Genomic DNA, 16,183 nt, shown 5'->3' on the forward strand with positions numbered 1-16,183 from the left:
AGATGACCATTCTCTTCCAAATTAACCTGCAGATTCAATGCATTTCTAATAAAAATTTCAACGTATTTTTCTCGTGGTATTTGACAAGCAGATTTAAAACTTTAGATGAGAGAACAGATGGCCAAGAAAAACCAAGACATTTCTTGCTGGAGAGGGTGTGGAGAAAGGGGAACCCTTCTACACTGTCAGTGGGAATGTAAATTGGTACAGCCACTATGGAGAACAGTATGGAGGTTCCTCAAAAAACTAAAAATAGAACTACCATATGATCCAGCAATCCCACTCCTGGGCATATCTGGAGAAAACTATAATCCAAAAAGATATAAGCACCCTAATGTTCATTGCAGCACTATTTACAATAGCCAGGACATGGAAGCAACCTAAATGTCCATCGACAGATAAATGGATAAAGATGTTTTATATATATATAAATAGGATGTTTCTCATATATGTATATATATATATATATATATATACATAATGGAATATTACTCTGCCATAAGAAAGGATGAAATAATTGCCATTTGCAGCAACATGGGTGGACCTAGAGATGATCATACTAAGTGAAATAAGTCAGACAGACAAAGACAAATATCACGTGATATCACTTATACGTGGAATCTAAAAACATGATACAAATGAACTTATTTACAAAACAGAACTAGACTCACAGACATAGAAAACAAACATATGGTTACCAAAGGGGAAAGCTGGGGAGGGATAAGTTGGGAGTTTGGGATTAACAGATATACACACTACTATATATAAAATAGATAATCAACAAGGACCTACTGTATAGCACAGGCAACTATACTCAGTATCTTGTAATAACCTATAATGGAAAAGAATCTGAAAAATTATATATATATATGTATAACTGAATCACTTTGCTATATACCTGAAACTAAGACAACATTGTAAATCAACTATATTTATTAAAAATTGAAAAAAAAGAGGCATTTCTGAAGAAGGGAACGAGGTGAGGGACATGATCTTACCAGATATCAGAGCCATCTTTATAGATCATTGGGGTGCAGAAAGTGGACTATTTGCAAAATGGTCACAAAACACCTGATTCTGAAAAAATGAAATTGGATCCCTACCATTCACCACACACAAAAATAAATTCCCTGGGAATTAAAGACTTAAATGTGGGTCTCCAGGTCCAGAAAAGATGGATTAAATGCAGTGCACCCTACTCCTCCCACTAATTGCCATGGAAATTAGGGATAAGTATCAGAAGACTGAGAGGTGAAGAACGGAGGGAGGACTGACTAGGGGTCTCAGGATTCAAGGGATGGCCGAGCAGTGAGTTCTCTAGATGTTTGTTTGTTTTTTTCGCCTCATAGCTTAGGTGCTAGAACAGGCCACAACCCAGAAATGCAGACAAAAGCCGTCCTAAGAAAAGCCTATTCCTTCTGGCCAGTCCTCTTCAGGAATGGGAAGAGGGCAGCTCTGCAGGACAGAACCCTTCTGATAAAACCTGCTCTACTTCACCAAAAACATAACCATTAAAGAGTTGATAAATTGGACTTCAAAATTTAAAATGTTTGCTCTGTGAAAGACACTGTTAAGAGAATAAAAAGACAAGCTATGGACTCGGCGAAAATATTTGCAAATCACAAATCTGACAAAGGACTTGTATCCAGAAAATATAAAACCCTCTCTGAACTTGGCAGTTAAAAAACAAAACAAAACAAAGCAAAGTGAACAATTCAATTGCGCAAAGAGAGTTAAACTGACACTTCACTGCAGAGGAAATGTAGCTGGTACATAAGCACATGAAAAGTTGTTCAACATCATTAGTCATTAGGAAAACACAAATCAAAACCGCAATGAAACATCAGTATATACTTATCAGGTGTCTAAAATAAAAATCATAAATAAAAAGTAAATAAAATTTTGTGATAACACTAAATGCTGGTAAGAATATGGAGAAACTGGATCACTCATTGCTAGTGGGAATGTAAAATGGTACAGCCACTTTCTGGAAAACATTTTGGCAGTTTCTTATAAAGTTAAATGTACATTTACCATGTGACCAGCAATCCCACTCTTGTATATTCATCCCAGAGAAATGAAGCTTAATGTTCACACATAAACCTGGACATGAATGTTCATAGTAGCTCTTTTTTTTTTTTTGTCCTAGTGAAAAGTTGGAAACAACATAAATGTCACTCAGTAGGTGAATGGAAAAAGAAAATGTGGTACATCCATACAATGGGACACTACTCAGCAGTAAGAACAAACAAACTATTGAGACACACAACAACTTGGATGGAGCTCAAGAGCATTATGCTGAGTGAAAAAGAAGCTAGTCTTAAAAGATTACATACTGTATGATTCTGCTTATATAACATTTTTGAAAGGACAAAACTAGAGTGATGGAGATCACGTCAATGGTTGCTGGGGGTTAGGGTGAGGAGAGGGTAGTTGGAGGTAGTACACTGACTGTGATGGTGGTTAAACACATCTATATACATGGGGTCAAATTTCATGGAACTATACATCAAAATGAAAAAGCCTGCATGTGAAAAGTAGTGAAATTTAATAAGGTCTGTAGTTCAGTTAATAATATCATACCACTGTCAATTTCCCAGTTTTAATAATTGTGCTGTGGTTAGACAACTATTAACATTTGAGGAAGCTGAGTGAAGAGTACAGGAACTCTCTGTACTATTTTTTTCAATTTTTATGAGTCTAAAATTACCTCAAAGGAAAAGCTTTAAAAAACACTAAAATGAAAGACAAAGCTATAGATGTTTTAGAAGGTAATACAAGATGAAATCTTTATAACCTTGGAGTAGGGAAATATTTCTTAAACAAGATACAAAAGTACAAACCATAAGGGAAAAGACTAATAATTTAAAATATGCTACTAGTAAGAGCTTCTGTTCATCAAAATAACCCCATATGCTGCCTCCTGAGACAGCATATGGTATGGCACTTTTTAAATATAGCTAATAAAGCAAGCAAAACTAAAGAGTATATTATTTAGACATACATAAATATGTAATAAAAATGTTTAAAAGTCAATTAAATTAGAAACACAAAATTTTATATAGTGATTAACAATCAGCAGTATAGCAAAATGGTTAAGGAGAAGACTGCCTGGGTTCAAATGCTGACTTTGTCACCAAATGCTGCCATGACCTTGGCAAGTAACTTAACCTCTCTGTGCTTCAGTGGCCTTGTGTGTAAAACGTGGCTAACTCACAGGGTTATGGTAAGGTTTAAATGAGCTAATGCATGTAAAGTGTGTAAAACAATACCTGGCAGGTAGTGAGAACCATATAAGGGTTAGCTACTATTATTATTCTGAGGAAATGAATGGCAGAGGGATGGAATAGGTGATGAGGCCATAGGAGAACTTATGTTATCATTAATGTTCTAGTTTTTGAGTTGGCAGCAAGTTCACAAATATTCATTATATTATTAAAATAAAAAAAATAAAACACATGATATGCCAGCATAGACCAGTGAGGATGGTATAAAATTGAGTGAAAAGAGAAGCGACACACTGAGAAGATATAGGTTGCAATACATACATGGCCAAATGATTAAAGTCTGGAATATATAGAGAGGTAGTCGACAAACTAACAAGAAAAAGACAACCCAACAATAATAATAACAACAAAAAATGGGCAAATGGTATTACTAGCCATTTTCCACGGGTGAGGAAGCCAAATAGCCCATCCACATATGAAAAGATGCTCAAACTTAATAAATGCAAATTTCAGTTACAGCAAAACACTGACACTCTACTAGTTGCCTAGGGCTGCCATAACAAAATACCACAGACTGAGTGGTTTCAGCAACAAAAAGCTCTTGTTTCACAGTTCTGGAGGCTGGAAGTTCAAGATCAAGGCGCTGGCAGGTTTGGTTTCTCCTGAGGCTTCTCTCCTTGGGTTGCAGACGGCCGCCTTCTCCCTGTGTTCTCAGTCTGTCTGTTGTCTGTGTCCTAATCTCCTTCTCTTATAAGGACACTAGTCATATTGGATTAGGGCCCACCCTAGGGATCTCATTGTGTCATAATCATCTCTTCAAGACTCTATCTCCAAATACAGTCACATTCTGAGGTACGAGAGGTTAAGACTTCAATATATGAATTTGGGAGAGACACAGTTCAGTCCATACCATACACCCATAAGGATGGCAACATCTATTTCCGAGGAGAACCTGTGCACATGTGCACCTGGAGACATACAGGTGTATAGGAATATTCATAACCACATTTTGCTTATTACAAATGTTCACCACCTGTAGAAAGCATTAATAAATTACAGTAGATGCATACAATCAGATCATATGTAGCAGAGAAAATAAACGAAATGCAGTTATATGCAACAATATAGATTAACCTCAGGAGCATCCTTTTTGGCAAAAAAAACAAATCACAGTAATGTATGCAGTACAGTACCAAGTTCAAAAGCAAATGAAAGTAAGCAATATGTTGTTTAGATATAAATACAGCTGTTAAATTCAAAGAAAATCAAGGGAGGGCTTCCCTGGTGGCACAGTGGTTAAGAATCCGCCTGCCAATGCAGGGGACACAGGTTCCAGCCCTGGTCCAGGAAGATTCCACATGCCACGGAGCAACTAAGCCCGTGCGCCACAACTACTGAAGCCTGCACACCTAGAGCCCGTGCTCCGCAACAAGAGACGCCACCGCAATGAGAAGCCCACGCAGCACAAGGAAGAGCAGCCCCCGCTCGCCGCAGCTAAAGAAAGCCCGCGTGCAGCAACAAAGACCCAACTTAGCCAAAAATAAATCAATTAATTAATAAATTAAAAAAAAAAAGAAAATCAAGGGAATAAACTACAACAGCAACAAAATAGAATAGTGGTTGGCCCTGAGAGGGAAAGGAAAAGGATACATGTTTTAAAAATAAACTGAGTGGTAATCATGTGGCTATTATTTAAAAAATAATTACTAAAAAAACAATGTTGAGTCATTATTTTTTAAAATCTTGTACATACTTTATAAATATTTTCTATTTACTCATTATTTTATTTTAAAAATATCTTCAAGAACTAGGCATTCGAAGAATTTTAAGGAAAAAAAGAGCTGGAATTGAACCCATAATGACAATTCTTTACAAACAAACAAGCAAACAAACAATGAAAGGATTCTGCGTACCTTCTCAGCCAACATTCCTTGCTAGGCAGCCTCTAAAGTGCTCTCTAAACATCCTTGCCTCCTTGTGTTTGTGTCCTTGTGTAATCCCCTCTCCTTGAGTGTGGGCCAGATCTAGAGACTCATTTCTAATAAATAGAATACAGCAAGAGTGATGGGATGCCACCTCCAAGATTAAGTTACAAAAAGCCTGCAGCTTCTGCCTTGCTGGCCCTCTCCTGATCTCTCACTCCTTTGCTTCGCTGTGAACTGAAATGAGGAGACAGAATGTTTGTTGCTTTAGACCACTGAGTTTGGGGGTAATTTTTATGGAGCAATAGATACAAATATAAACTCTGTTTCTAGGACTTACCTGAAGAAGTCAGACATCCCTACAAAGTTGTATATACATACGTGTTGATCATATTCATAATGGTGAAAAAACAAAAGTAACCTAAAAGTTCAACAATAACAGCATGGTTAAATAAATTTTGATACTTTATATAATGTAATATCAGGCAACTAGAAAAATGACAATATACTACAGACATTGACAGCATAATAAGGACTATAAATAACACACTATGCCCATAAATTTCACTACTTAGATGAAAGAGACATATTCCTTGAAAGACACAAACTACCAACATTTACTGAAAAAGAAATAGATAACCAGAAGTCCTACATCTATTAAAATGAATTGAATGGAATTCTGACTTGAAAATCTTCACACAGATAAGCCGCATGAATTCATTTTCAACTTTTATCAAAAGTTTAAGGGATATGTAATACCAATTCTACAAGAACTCTTTTAGCAAATAGAAAATGAGGGGATACGTCTTAAATTATTTTATAATGCCAGCCAGCATTACCCTGACCCCAAATCCAGACAAAACAGTATACCAAAAAAACACAACAACCCTAAACTAAAACCCAATATTCCTCACGAACACAGTGCAAAAAATGTTCAACAAAATATTAGCAAATTGATCAAGTAACATGTAAAGAAACCAAGTGATGTTTATTCTGGCAATGCAAAGTTGTCTCCACATTCAAAAACAAATCAGTGTTATGCATCATATTAAGAGTCTAAAGAAGCAAAACCACACGATCACACATTCGTTCATAATAAAACTCTCAGCAAATCAGCAATAAAAGGGAACTTTCTCTTCTTGAAAAGGGCATTTACAAAACAAACAAACAAACAAACAATAACAACAACAAGATGCTCCTAACATTATAATTAATTATAAAAGACTGGATGCTTCCCCTCTAAGATTGGGAGCACAGTAAGGATGCTCAGTCTCATCACTCCTATTCAACATCACTCCTGAGGTCTTAGTCAATGCAATAAGTCAAGGAAAATGTATAGAAGCCTTCAGATTGGAATGGAAAAAATAAAGCTGTCTATATTCACAGGCAACATGATTGTCTATGTAGAAAATCCCAAGGACTCTACAAAAAAGCTTCTAGAACAGGATATAAAGCCAATATACAAAAAGCCAATTGTATTTCTGTAAAATAGAAGACAAATACAGCAAACAGTAACAGAAGTATCAATTTAAAAAAAGAAGAACCAAATTGGGGTATTCACATCATCAAATTTCAAGACTTACTATAAAGCAATGGTAATCAAGACAGTGTAGTATTGGTGAGAGGACTGACACAAATCAACTGAATGCAACAGAGTTCAGAAATAACTAGATATAGTCAACTGATTTTTGACAAGGTACAAAGGTAAAAACCAGCACAAATGGTGCTGGAACAATAATTGGCCATCCACATGCAAAGTAATGAACTTGGACCCATATCTTGCACCACTTACAAAAATTAACCTAAAATTCTTATAGTCTTAAATGTAAAACCCAAAACTATAAAATATCTGGAAGTAAATATAGGAGAAAATCTTTGTGACCTTGGCTTATGCAAAGATCATTTAGACAGGACACACAAAATACAAACCATAATAGAAAAAAATTGATATAATTTATAAATTGGACTTCATCAAAATAAAATTTTAAAAATTGTGCTCTTCAAGAGATAATGTTGAGAAGGTGAAAAGATAAGCCACAGATAGGGAGAAGATATTTGCAAAGCACATATCTGATAAAGGACAGTGAATCAAAGTCATGAAGAACTCTCTAAGCTCACGTGGCAGGCTGAATAATGTCTCCCAAATTTAGCCAGGGCCTAACTCCTGGAATCTATGAATGTCACCTTATATGACAAAAAGGAACTTTGCAGATGTGATTAAATTAAGGATCTTGAGATGGAGAGATTTCCCTGGATTATCTGGATGGGCCCTAAATGTAATCACAAGTGTCCTAGTAAAAGAGAGGCAGGAGGAAGTTTGACTACAGAAAAGGAGAACACAATGTGTCCAGGGAGGTAGAGAATGGAGTGTTGTAGCCACAAGCCATGGAATACAGGCAGCTACCTGAAGCTGGGAGAGGCAAGGAATGGATTCTCCCCCAGAGCCTCCAGAAGGAACCCACCCTGCTGATACTTTGATTGACACCTTGATTGACACTCCAGAAGACTCAGTTTGGACTTCTGACTTCCAGAACTATATGAAAATTTATTTCTGTTGTTGTAAGCTTTTATATATAGGATGGATAAACAACAAGGTCCTACTGTATAGCACAGAGAACTATATCCAATATCCTATGATAAAACCATAATGGAAAAGAATATTTTTAAAAAAGAATGTATATATACGTATAACTGACTCACTTTGCTGTACAGCAGAAATTAACACAACATTGTAAATCAACTAGACTTCAATAAAAAATATTGATAAAATTTTAAAAATTTAAAAAGAATTTATTTCTGTTGTTTTGAGCCATTAAGTGTGTAGTAATTTGCTACAGCAGCCCTAAGAAATTAATATAGCTCAGCAGTGAGCAGACAGCCTAATTAGAAAATGGGCAAAACTTGAAGTGACACTTCACCAAAGAATGGCAAATACGCACATGAAAACATGCTCGACATCATTAGTCATTAGAGAAAAAGCCAATTAAAACAACAATGAGATATCATTATATACCTAACAGAGTGGCTAACATTTAATAAAGAAATGACCATGTGGGGCAACTAGACTTCTCATAGTTTGGTGGTGGGAATACAAAATGGTACAGACATTTTGGACAACAGTTTCTTATAAAGTTATACATACCTTTACCATAAACCCAGCAATCCCACTCTTAAGTATATAATCAAGAGAAATAAAGACATGTCCATTAAAGAAAGCTGTACATGAATATTCATAATAGCTTTATTCATGATTACTAAAAGCTGGAAGCAACCCAAGTGTCCCTCAACCAGTGAATGGTAAACAAATTGAGGTACATCCATACAATGGAATACTAATTAGCAATAAAAATAATTATTGATATATAACAATGTGAATGAATCGCAGAGAACATTGTTCTAAGTGAACTAAGCTAGACCAAAAGTCTACGTACTCTGTTATTCCATTTATATGATATTCTGGAAAAATTAAAACTGCTGGGATAGAAACCAGATCATTGGTTGCCAGGGATCTGATCCAGAGGTGGGAGAAGGCAATTTAACTACAAAGGGGCATGAGAGGACTATTTGGGATAATGGAAAAATTCACTCTCTTGATTATGGTGATAATTACACGACTGTATACATTTATAAAAATGCATAGAAATGTACACTTTAAAAGGATGAATTTTACTGTAAGTAAATTATATTTCAGTAAACAAAAAGACAATTTGAAAATTGGTACAAGCACTATGTTGAAAAAAATCACAATGTAGGTCAATGGTTATGGACACTGGAAATTGTCCTTGAATATGTTTAAGTGGGAAAAAAATTTGCAAAATAGCAATTAAGGAAAAAACGATGTGTGTGGTTACATACACCCATCCATCCATACATACACATGTGCATATATTTATATATCTGGAAGAAAATACATAAAAATATTCATTGTGGTCATCCATGGGTGTTAGGATCTCTCATTCATTCACTCCCTCTGTGATATGTGGCCTTGGAAAAGACATTTTCCCTCTTTTGACCTTAATTTTTTCATTAGCAAGGTGACAGAACTGTACTAACATATTTCTGTCTCAGGGCCTTTGTACTTGCTCTTCTTCCCTTACTGTTCCCTTGGCCTGGGACATGGCTTGGCTCATAGCCACACAGCAGGAGGCGAGCGGCAGGCAAGTGAGCGAGTGAGCGAAGCTTCATCTGTATTTACAGCTGGTACAGGTCCATGGCCTGGGTTTTGGGGACCCCTGTTCTAGCGGGACAAACAGACAATAGGCATAATACATATATAAGACAATGTTGGGCAGTGATAACTGCCATGAAGAAGATATAAAACAGGGTAAAGACACTGAGAGTGATGGGGGTTTTTGCAGTCCGTGACCTGTTAGGAACCGGGCCACACAGCAAGAGGTGAGTGGTGGGTGAGAGAGTGACGTTTCATCTGTATTTACAGCTGCTCCCCATCATTCGCATTACTGCCTGAGCTCCGCCTCAAGTCAGATCAGCTGCCGCATTAGATTCTCATAGGAGCGCGAACCCTACTGTGAACTGCACATGGGACGGATCTAGGTTGCGCCCTCCTTATGAGAATCTAATGCCTGATGATCTGAGGTGGAGCTGAGGCAGTGATGCTAGCGCTGGGGAGCGGCTGCAAATACAGATTATCATTAGCAGAGAGGCTTGACTGCCCAGAGACCGTAATAAATCAATTGCTTGCAGATTCGTATCAAAACCCTGTCAGTGAGTGGCAAGTGAAAATAAGCTCAGGGCTCCCACTGATTCTGCATTATGGTGAGTTATATAATTACTTCATTATCTATTACAATGTGATAATAATAGAAATAAAGTGCACAATAAATGTAATGCGCTTGAATCATCCCCAAACCATCCCCCCACCCCCACCCCGGTCCGTGGAAAAACTGTCTTCCACGAAACCGGTCCCTGGTGACAAAAAGTTGGGGACCGCTGTGCTAGAATATGAGCTCCGTGAAGAAAGAACTTGTTTTCTTCACTGCTGTTTCCCAAGCACCGAGAACAACGCAGGCACGTAGTAGGTGCTCAATAAATACTTATTGAATAGTTGGCTGACTACATCTTCCGAGGGATCCTTCTAAAATCTGTCACTTCCTCCAAAATGTTCACGATCTTAAGGAACTTACAATACAATTGCAGGGACACAATCCAAAAGTGAAACGGCTACCACCTGTGTCACCATGAGTGGCACTGAAACAGAAGGAGGGGGAAGAGTTGAGTCAGGAAGAAAAGAGGGGACTTGGAATTGGCAAAGTGACTTTTGAGGATAGCCTTTGTGTGTCTGGGGTGTGGGGATGCCAACGAGGGAGACTCTTGTGATAAATCCTGCCCTCAGAATATGCCTTGACCTTACAACTCTTTCAGGAGTCATTCCTCCAAGAAACGCAGGAAACACTCTCTGAATCCTGCACAGCCAAAACTTCTGTAGTTCATGCATCACTACAAATTCAGGACACGCCCAGTCTGTTCCACCAGCCTTCCCAAGAGAAAAGTGATGTGGTCCCATGGGAGTGGCAAGGCTAGAGCCAAGCTTCCTACTGCAGGCCGTCATTAGCTAAGATGTTGAAGGGCTTTGGCTCCCCCAGCCACCTCTGTGCCAGCTGCCAGGGTCATGTTTGCTCCACAGAGGCCCAGCAGCTGCCAGACTTGGCCACAAGTGTTTACCCTGCTGTGCTGGCCATGGCCCCGGTTCCTTGCCTGCTTCTGTGCCTTCTGTAACTCAGCAGCAACTCAAGGCACTTGGTCTCCAAGAGTTCTCTCTCGAAGGATCGCCTCCCCAAAAGATGCTTCTGGGCGCAAGCAACCCTGGGGCCCTTAGTGAGGGTTAGAAAAACTGCGAGATGGCCAGCCCCAAGCTGCAGATTCAAGATGATGCAGTTACTACACAAGTCTCTCCATGAGGCCCATAATGACCATCATCTCTAAAGTTGCAATCCCTACCTGCCTACTCCCAACTTCTCTTACCTGATGTTTATTATTTATCATTATTTCTTGTACATCATTTATCATTTCCTAATGCAATTTCCTTTGTTGTTGTTGCTGTTAATTGTTCATCTCCCTCTACTAGGATTTAAGTTCAATAAGGGCAAAGATTTTCATCGGTTTTGTTCACTGATGTATATACTCACAGTGCCTAAAATAATTGCCACTGCTTAAATAGAGCTTACTATGCGCCAAGCCAGGTTTTAAGCACTCAGTATCAATTAAATCATTTATAATCCTCACAAGAACCTATGAGGAAGGTGCTATTATGTTCCCCATTTTACTGATTAAGCAACTGAGGAACAGAGAAGTTAAGTAACTTGTCCAAGGTCACATAGCTAGTAAGTGACAGAATTGGTATTTGAACCCAGGCTTACCCATAACCGCTAGGGTGCTCCACCAAAGAACGAAACAAAACAGCGCCTTGTACGAAGTAGGCACTCCATAAGTGAATGAATGATTGAATCAATGAATGGAACTGTGAAGTGTTCCCCCTCGTGTGGAAAATCTGGTCTTCCATTCCACCACCGCCACCATCACACGTGTCTCTCCCCAGGAAGCTCTCAGGACAATGAAAGCCTATGTGTTTTCTCAACAGCCCTGCCTCCATCCCTCCTTCTCAGCATCCCTTCCTCCCCTCCTTTCCTCTGTGCTCAATAAATGAACAATGGGAAGGGAGGTCTGAGTGAGGGAGAGAGACGCGATACCCAGTACACCAGCGCTGATCCAGGAGCAGACTGACGCAGAGCAGATCGAGATGAGTGCCGAAGAAGGGGACATCTCGGATGGTGGGGATGAAGAACTAGGTCTTGACATTGAAAACTGCTTTACTGAAGAGGTGGCATTTTGGCTGAACTATTAAAGATGAGTGGGATTTCCAGATTATCAGTGAGAAGTGCATTCCGAGCCCCCAAGGCTGTTGGAATTGTAAACTGGGGACAGAGGGTTCCACCTTCCACCGAGGGTGGTGGGGTGGGAGAGAGAGAGACTAGGCTTTGTGAGCTGTGTTTGTCAGCGAGGGAAGAGGTGCCCAGGGTCTGCCCCGAGTTGAGGAACAGAGGGACCTGTTCAGTGTTGGCTGACACCCCTCCTCTACAGGGATGACGTCTTTCCTTGAGCTTCCAAGTCACACCTGAGGGAGGTACGGGCTGGTGTTCTTGGTCCTGTCACATCACAGGGACCCATAGGGTGATCTTCCCCAACAGGGCCTCCCTCTTCCTTTCTTTTATGCCTCCTTTCCTGCTCTCTCCCATCTGTCCACTCAATCTCATTTCCAGTTCCCGTGTATATCACCATCTTACCTGTAGCCACCTCTGCATCTCATTTGGGCCCTGCCGCCTTGCCTGGGTGGTGGCAAAGACTGATCTCTGGACCCACTCTGCCCTCGCCTTGCTGGGCTCGTGGTCAAGCAGGCAAGCAGCAAGGCTCTGGTAGGTTCCAACTATGTGCCAGGACTTGGGCCAGGGAAGCCATTCCCCTCCCCTCAGCCCCGTGGCCTGTGCCTTGGCTTCACCATCTGGGAAATGAAAGGGTTGGATTCTGTGATCTTGAAAGTTCCTTCCAGCTGCAACTTTCTAGGGGAGTATTTGAATGCCCTCCTTTTGAAGCTCCGAGTTCTGTAGGGAAATGATTACCATAAAAATGTTTCCAGGTTGGTGCACTGGCTTCTGTCAGGACCTCACTGTTTGACAACCACTGTGCAGACTTAAGTGATATTTACACACAAAAATGTTTTACTGTGGGACGCCATCATTACACCAATGTCAGGGGCCAAGGATAACACCCCATTACAGGCCTTCCCTGTTACATGAAGAAAGAAAGATTCATTCACTCATTCAGCTAAGCCCAACTGTGTACACAAATCTGTAGTAGGTGCTATAAAAAATAGGCCTGATCTCACCAAGGGCTCAGACAACACAAAATCATCCGATCTGGGGAGGAAGGGACTACTCATCTAAGAGCATCCACCCTCCACTTCCACCTCCACCCCAGGGGAAGAGCCCACCAAGGGGGCAGATGCTTGCATGCAGCAGCTCTAATAGTCTGACAGGTAGAAAGCGATTCTTGAGGATGAGAGGAAGCAAACTCCCCATGGCTTCTGCCCTTGGATCCTAGGTCTCTACCTGCTCTGCTCTGTACTCCCTACTCATTTCATCTCCCTTCCCTGTGAAAGCCCTTCAAACACCTGAAGACAGAGCTCTTCCCGTCCTTTTCTTCCTCAGGCTACATGGCCTGTTCCTGCAGCCATTCCTCAGGTGCTACCAGTGTGCGAGAGGCTTACCACCCACTGTACTGACTCTCTGCTCTCATTCCTTTGAAGCAGCTTCTGATGTTTCATCCTGGGAATCTCTCTTGCGGCAGATCACAAAACTGTCCGTGGAACAAAGAGATGCCTTGGCTCTTAGAAAAGAACTTACGCTCTCAAAAAACAGATGAATCTCCAACTGCCACCTTTCTTCACATATCCTGGAAAGCTAACTGGATATGCCTTTAGTCCCACCCATATCTAGTTCAGACATTGACCGATGGGGAAGTGAAGAGACTTGCTTAAGGGCACACAGGAGTCGCAGACAGAGTTGCACGTGGCCCCCAGCTCTTTTTGCCCCCAGCCCTGTTCTCTGTCTCCTGTGCCACATCAGGGCTTTGCAGTTTATCCAGTGACTACTACACCTGCTTGGTCATCAGATCCTCATAACAAACCATCTCCAGATGAAGTAAACGAATGCCCAGAAAGGGATATCAACTTGTGTGTGGTCCCACAGCAAGGAAGTGACAGAGGAACCCAGATTCAAGTGCAGGTCCTTGGCGTCAAGTCTAGTTCTTGCCACCATAACCCAGTTGTTTCCCCCACTGGCTCTTGTGTGTTGGCCTTGTGGACACAGAGGTGAGATGCCACAGTGACCAATGTGGGGATACACATTTGGCTCTAAAAATCCACCTGGGACAGGACAGAGAAGACCTGCAGAGAGATGATTTGAGGCCCTTGTTGACAGTGAGATGAATGTGTTTCAGCAGTGAAATGTGGTCAGCAACAAGTGTTGGCAAGGTTAATAGGAGGCCACCATCCACAGGCTACTTATGGAGGCAAGAACAAAAGTTTGGCCGTCTTGGGAGGCACTGAGCTCCTCGTTTCTGGAAGGGGAAATAGAGGCTGAATGACCACTTGGCAGCTTGCAGTTCTAGGAAGGATTTCTTTTGTGATGGTGTGAGCCTCCATTGCCTCACACATTTCCAGAGGCAATGTTTGCTCTAACTTGTCTCGTGGGGCTCAGGGCCTTTTTAAGAGGAAAGATAGGAATGGTGGCTGTCTTGGCCAGGCTCTAGGACAGGTGGAAAGCCAGATGCCAGTGCCATGTGTCCAGATAAAGTATGTGACACCAATGTCAAGGTGGCACTCCTAAAAGAAAGTGGGTGGTGGGTTGCTGCCAGGCTGCCTTCTTAGAGCAGAACTTCCCAGGCGAAAGTTCTTTTAACTATCATTCTCCTGCAGTCAGATCTCAACCTGACCTGGAATCAGAGGACTGAGCATACAACTTCTCCAAATCAGGATTTCCAAAAGAGCCGCAGTTTTGTGGTGCAAATTTTGGCCTTCTTGGTTGACAGGGCCAGGGATGGACCCACCTGGACAGGCCTCTCCAGGAAGCTGGTTCCTCTCTCACCCCCTCTGGCTTCCTCAGGCCTGAAGTACCAACTTGTCCCCCACAAGGGGGTGCTGGACATAATTCCTTGCAAGAAAACCTAGATTCCCTGGGGCTTTACACAATGAGTTGCTCAGAGCCTGGAGGGTGGGAGGCCACGTGGGGAGGCACGAAAATTGGCCCTTAAATATTTCAAGTGCTCTGGGTCAGCCCTGTACTCTAAGGACTCTTAGGGGAATTGTTTTGGGAACAGATCTTGTAAATTCTTATTCTTCTGGCTTTAATATTCTCAGAGCAGAGTTTAGGGAGCAGAGAAGCAGATAGAGGGTGGGAGGGGGGAAGCCAGAGAGGTGGGCCTAGCAGGATTCTCAGTGCAGCTCTGACTGAGGGCACATGTTCAAGGCAGTAGAGAGATGAAAAAGCCCCCAGCCATGCTCTCCTCTCCCCCACTAGTGTACAGTCTAGTGGGGATGAATAGAAGCCCAAGGACACTAATAGGTGACAGAAGATGTCAACTGAAAAAAAAAAGTGCAACCTAAAAGTTGCAAAATTATGTGTTATTTGGGGACCTTACTGAGGACTATAGCCAGGTAAACAGCCTCTCGGCTCAGAGGAACTGTTCCAAAGAGGTAAGGGAGGAGCCAGGATACGTAGGAATTTTTGCTAAAAAAAAAAATAGTGTAGTTGAACATCAAAAGATTACTGTTAATCACAAAAACCAGACATCTCAAGTGAATTAATTTAGTGCTTTTCCGTGTATGGGAAGATGCAAGAGTCTAAGCTCATTGAAATTATTCCTTGGATATGCATCTTAACTATCTAAGACCAGTATCCTGTTTTTCTCCATCCTGAATGCCCCTCAGGGCTCCCAGGTGGAGGTGGCTACAGCAGCTGATGGCTTGATAGCCGGCAGCATTTTCTTGTCCACAGCAAGATCGCAAACTATCACGTAGGCCTGAAGTGCTACAGGGGATACTGAAAGGAGAGATGGCACTTGGGAGGTGGCAGAAATGGGGGCAGTGTCACTTCAGGTGGGGACATGGAAGGTTTCGATCCATGACCGGCTTGTTTTGGATATCCTACAAAGTGGTCCAATGTGTTTGTGTTGGGGTGAGGGGAGAGCACACTGGAGAGGTGGGTGTCTTGGGGCCACGTGGGGCCAGCCCTGACCTGGGAGCCGAAGGAGCCAGCAAATGTATTACATATAAATGTTTTTAATGAGTTTTGTTAACCGTAGGGTGGAGCTTATTTCTGTTTTCTTCAAGGCTTAGTTCTTAAGACGCCACGCTGTGCAAAGATCCCTTCAGAAAGTATGGGTTGGTGTTTCAAGTATGCCTGTTCCTCTGCAACCCCATCACGGGCCACCCAAAGGGGGATTTGGGCGGGGGGAGGGTGT

This window comes from Balaenoptera musculus, chromosome X, assembly GCF_009873245.2.
Source record: "Balaenoptera musculus isolate JJ_BM4_2016_0621 chromosome X, mBalMus1.pri.v3, whole genome shotgun sequence".
NCBI classification, from domain to species: Eukaryota; Metazoa; Chordata; class Mammalia; order Artiodactyla; family Balaenopteridae; genus Balaenoptera; species Balaenoptera musculus.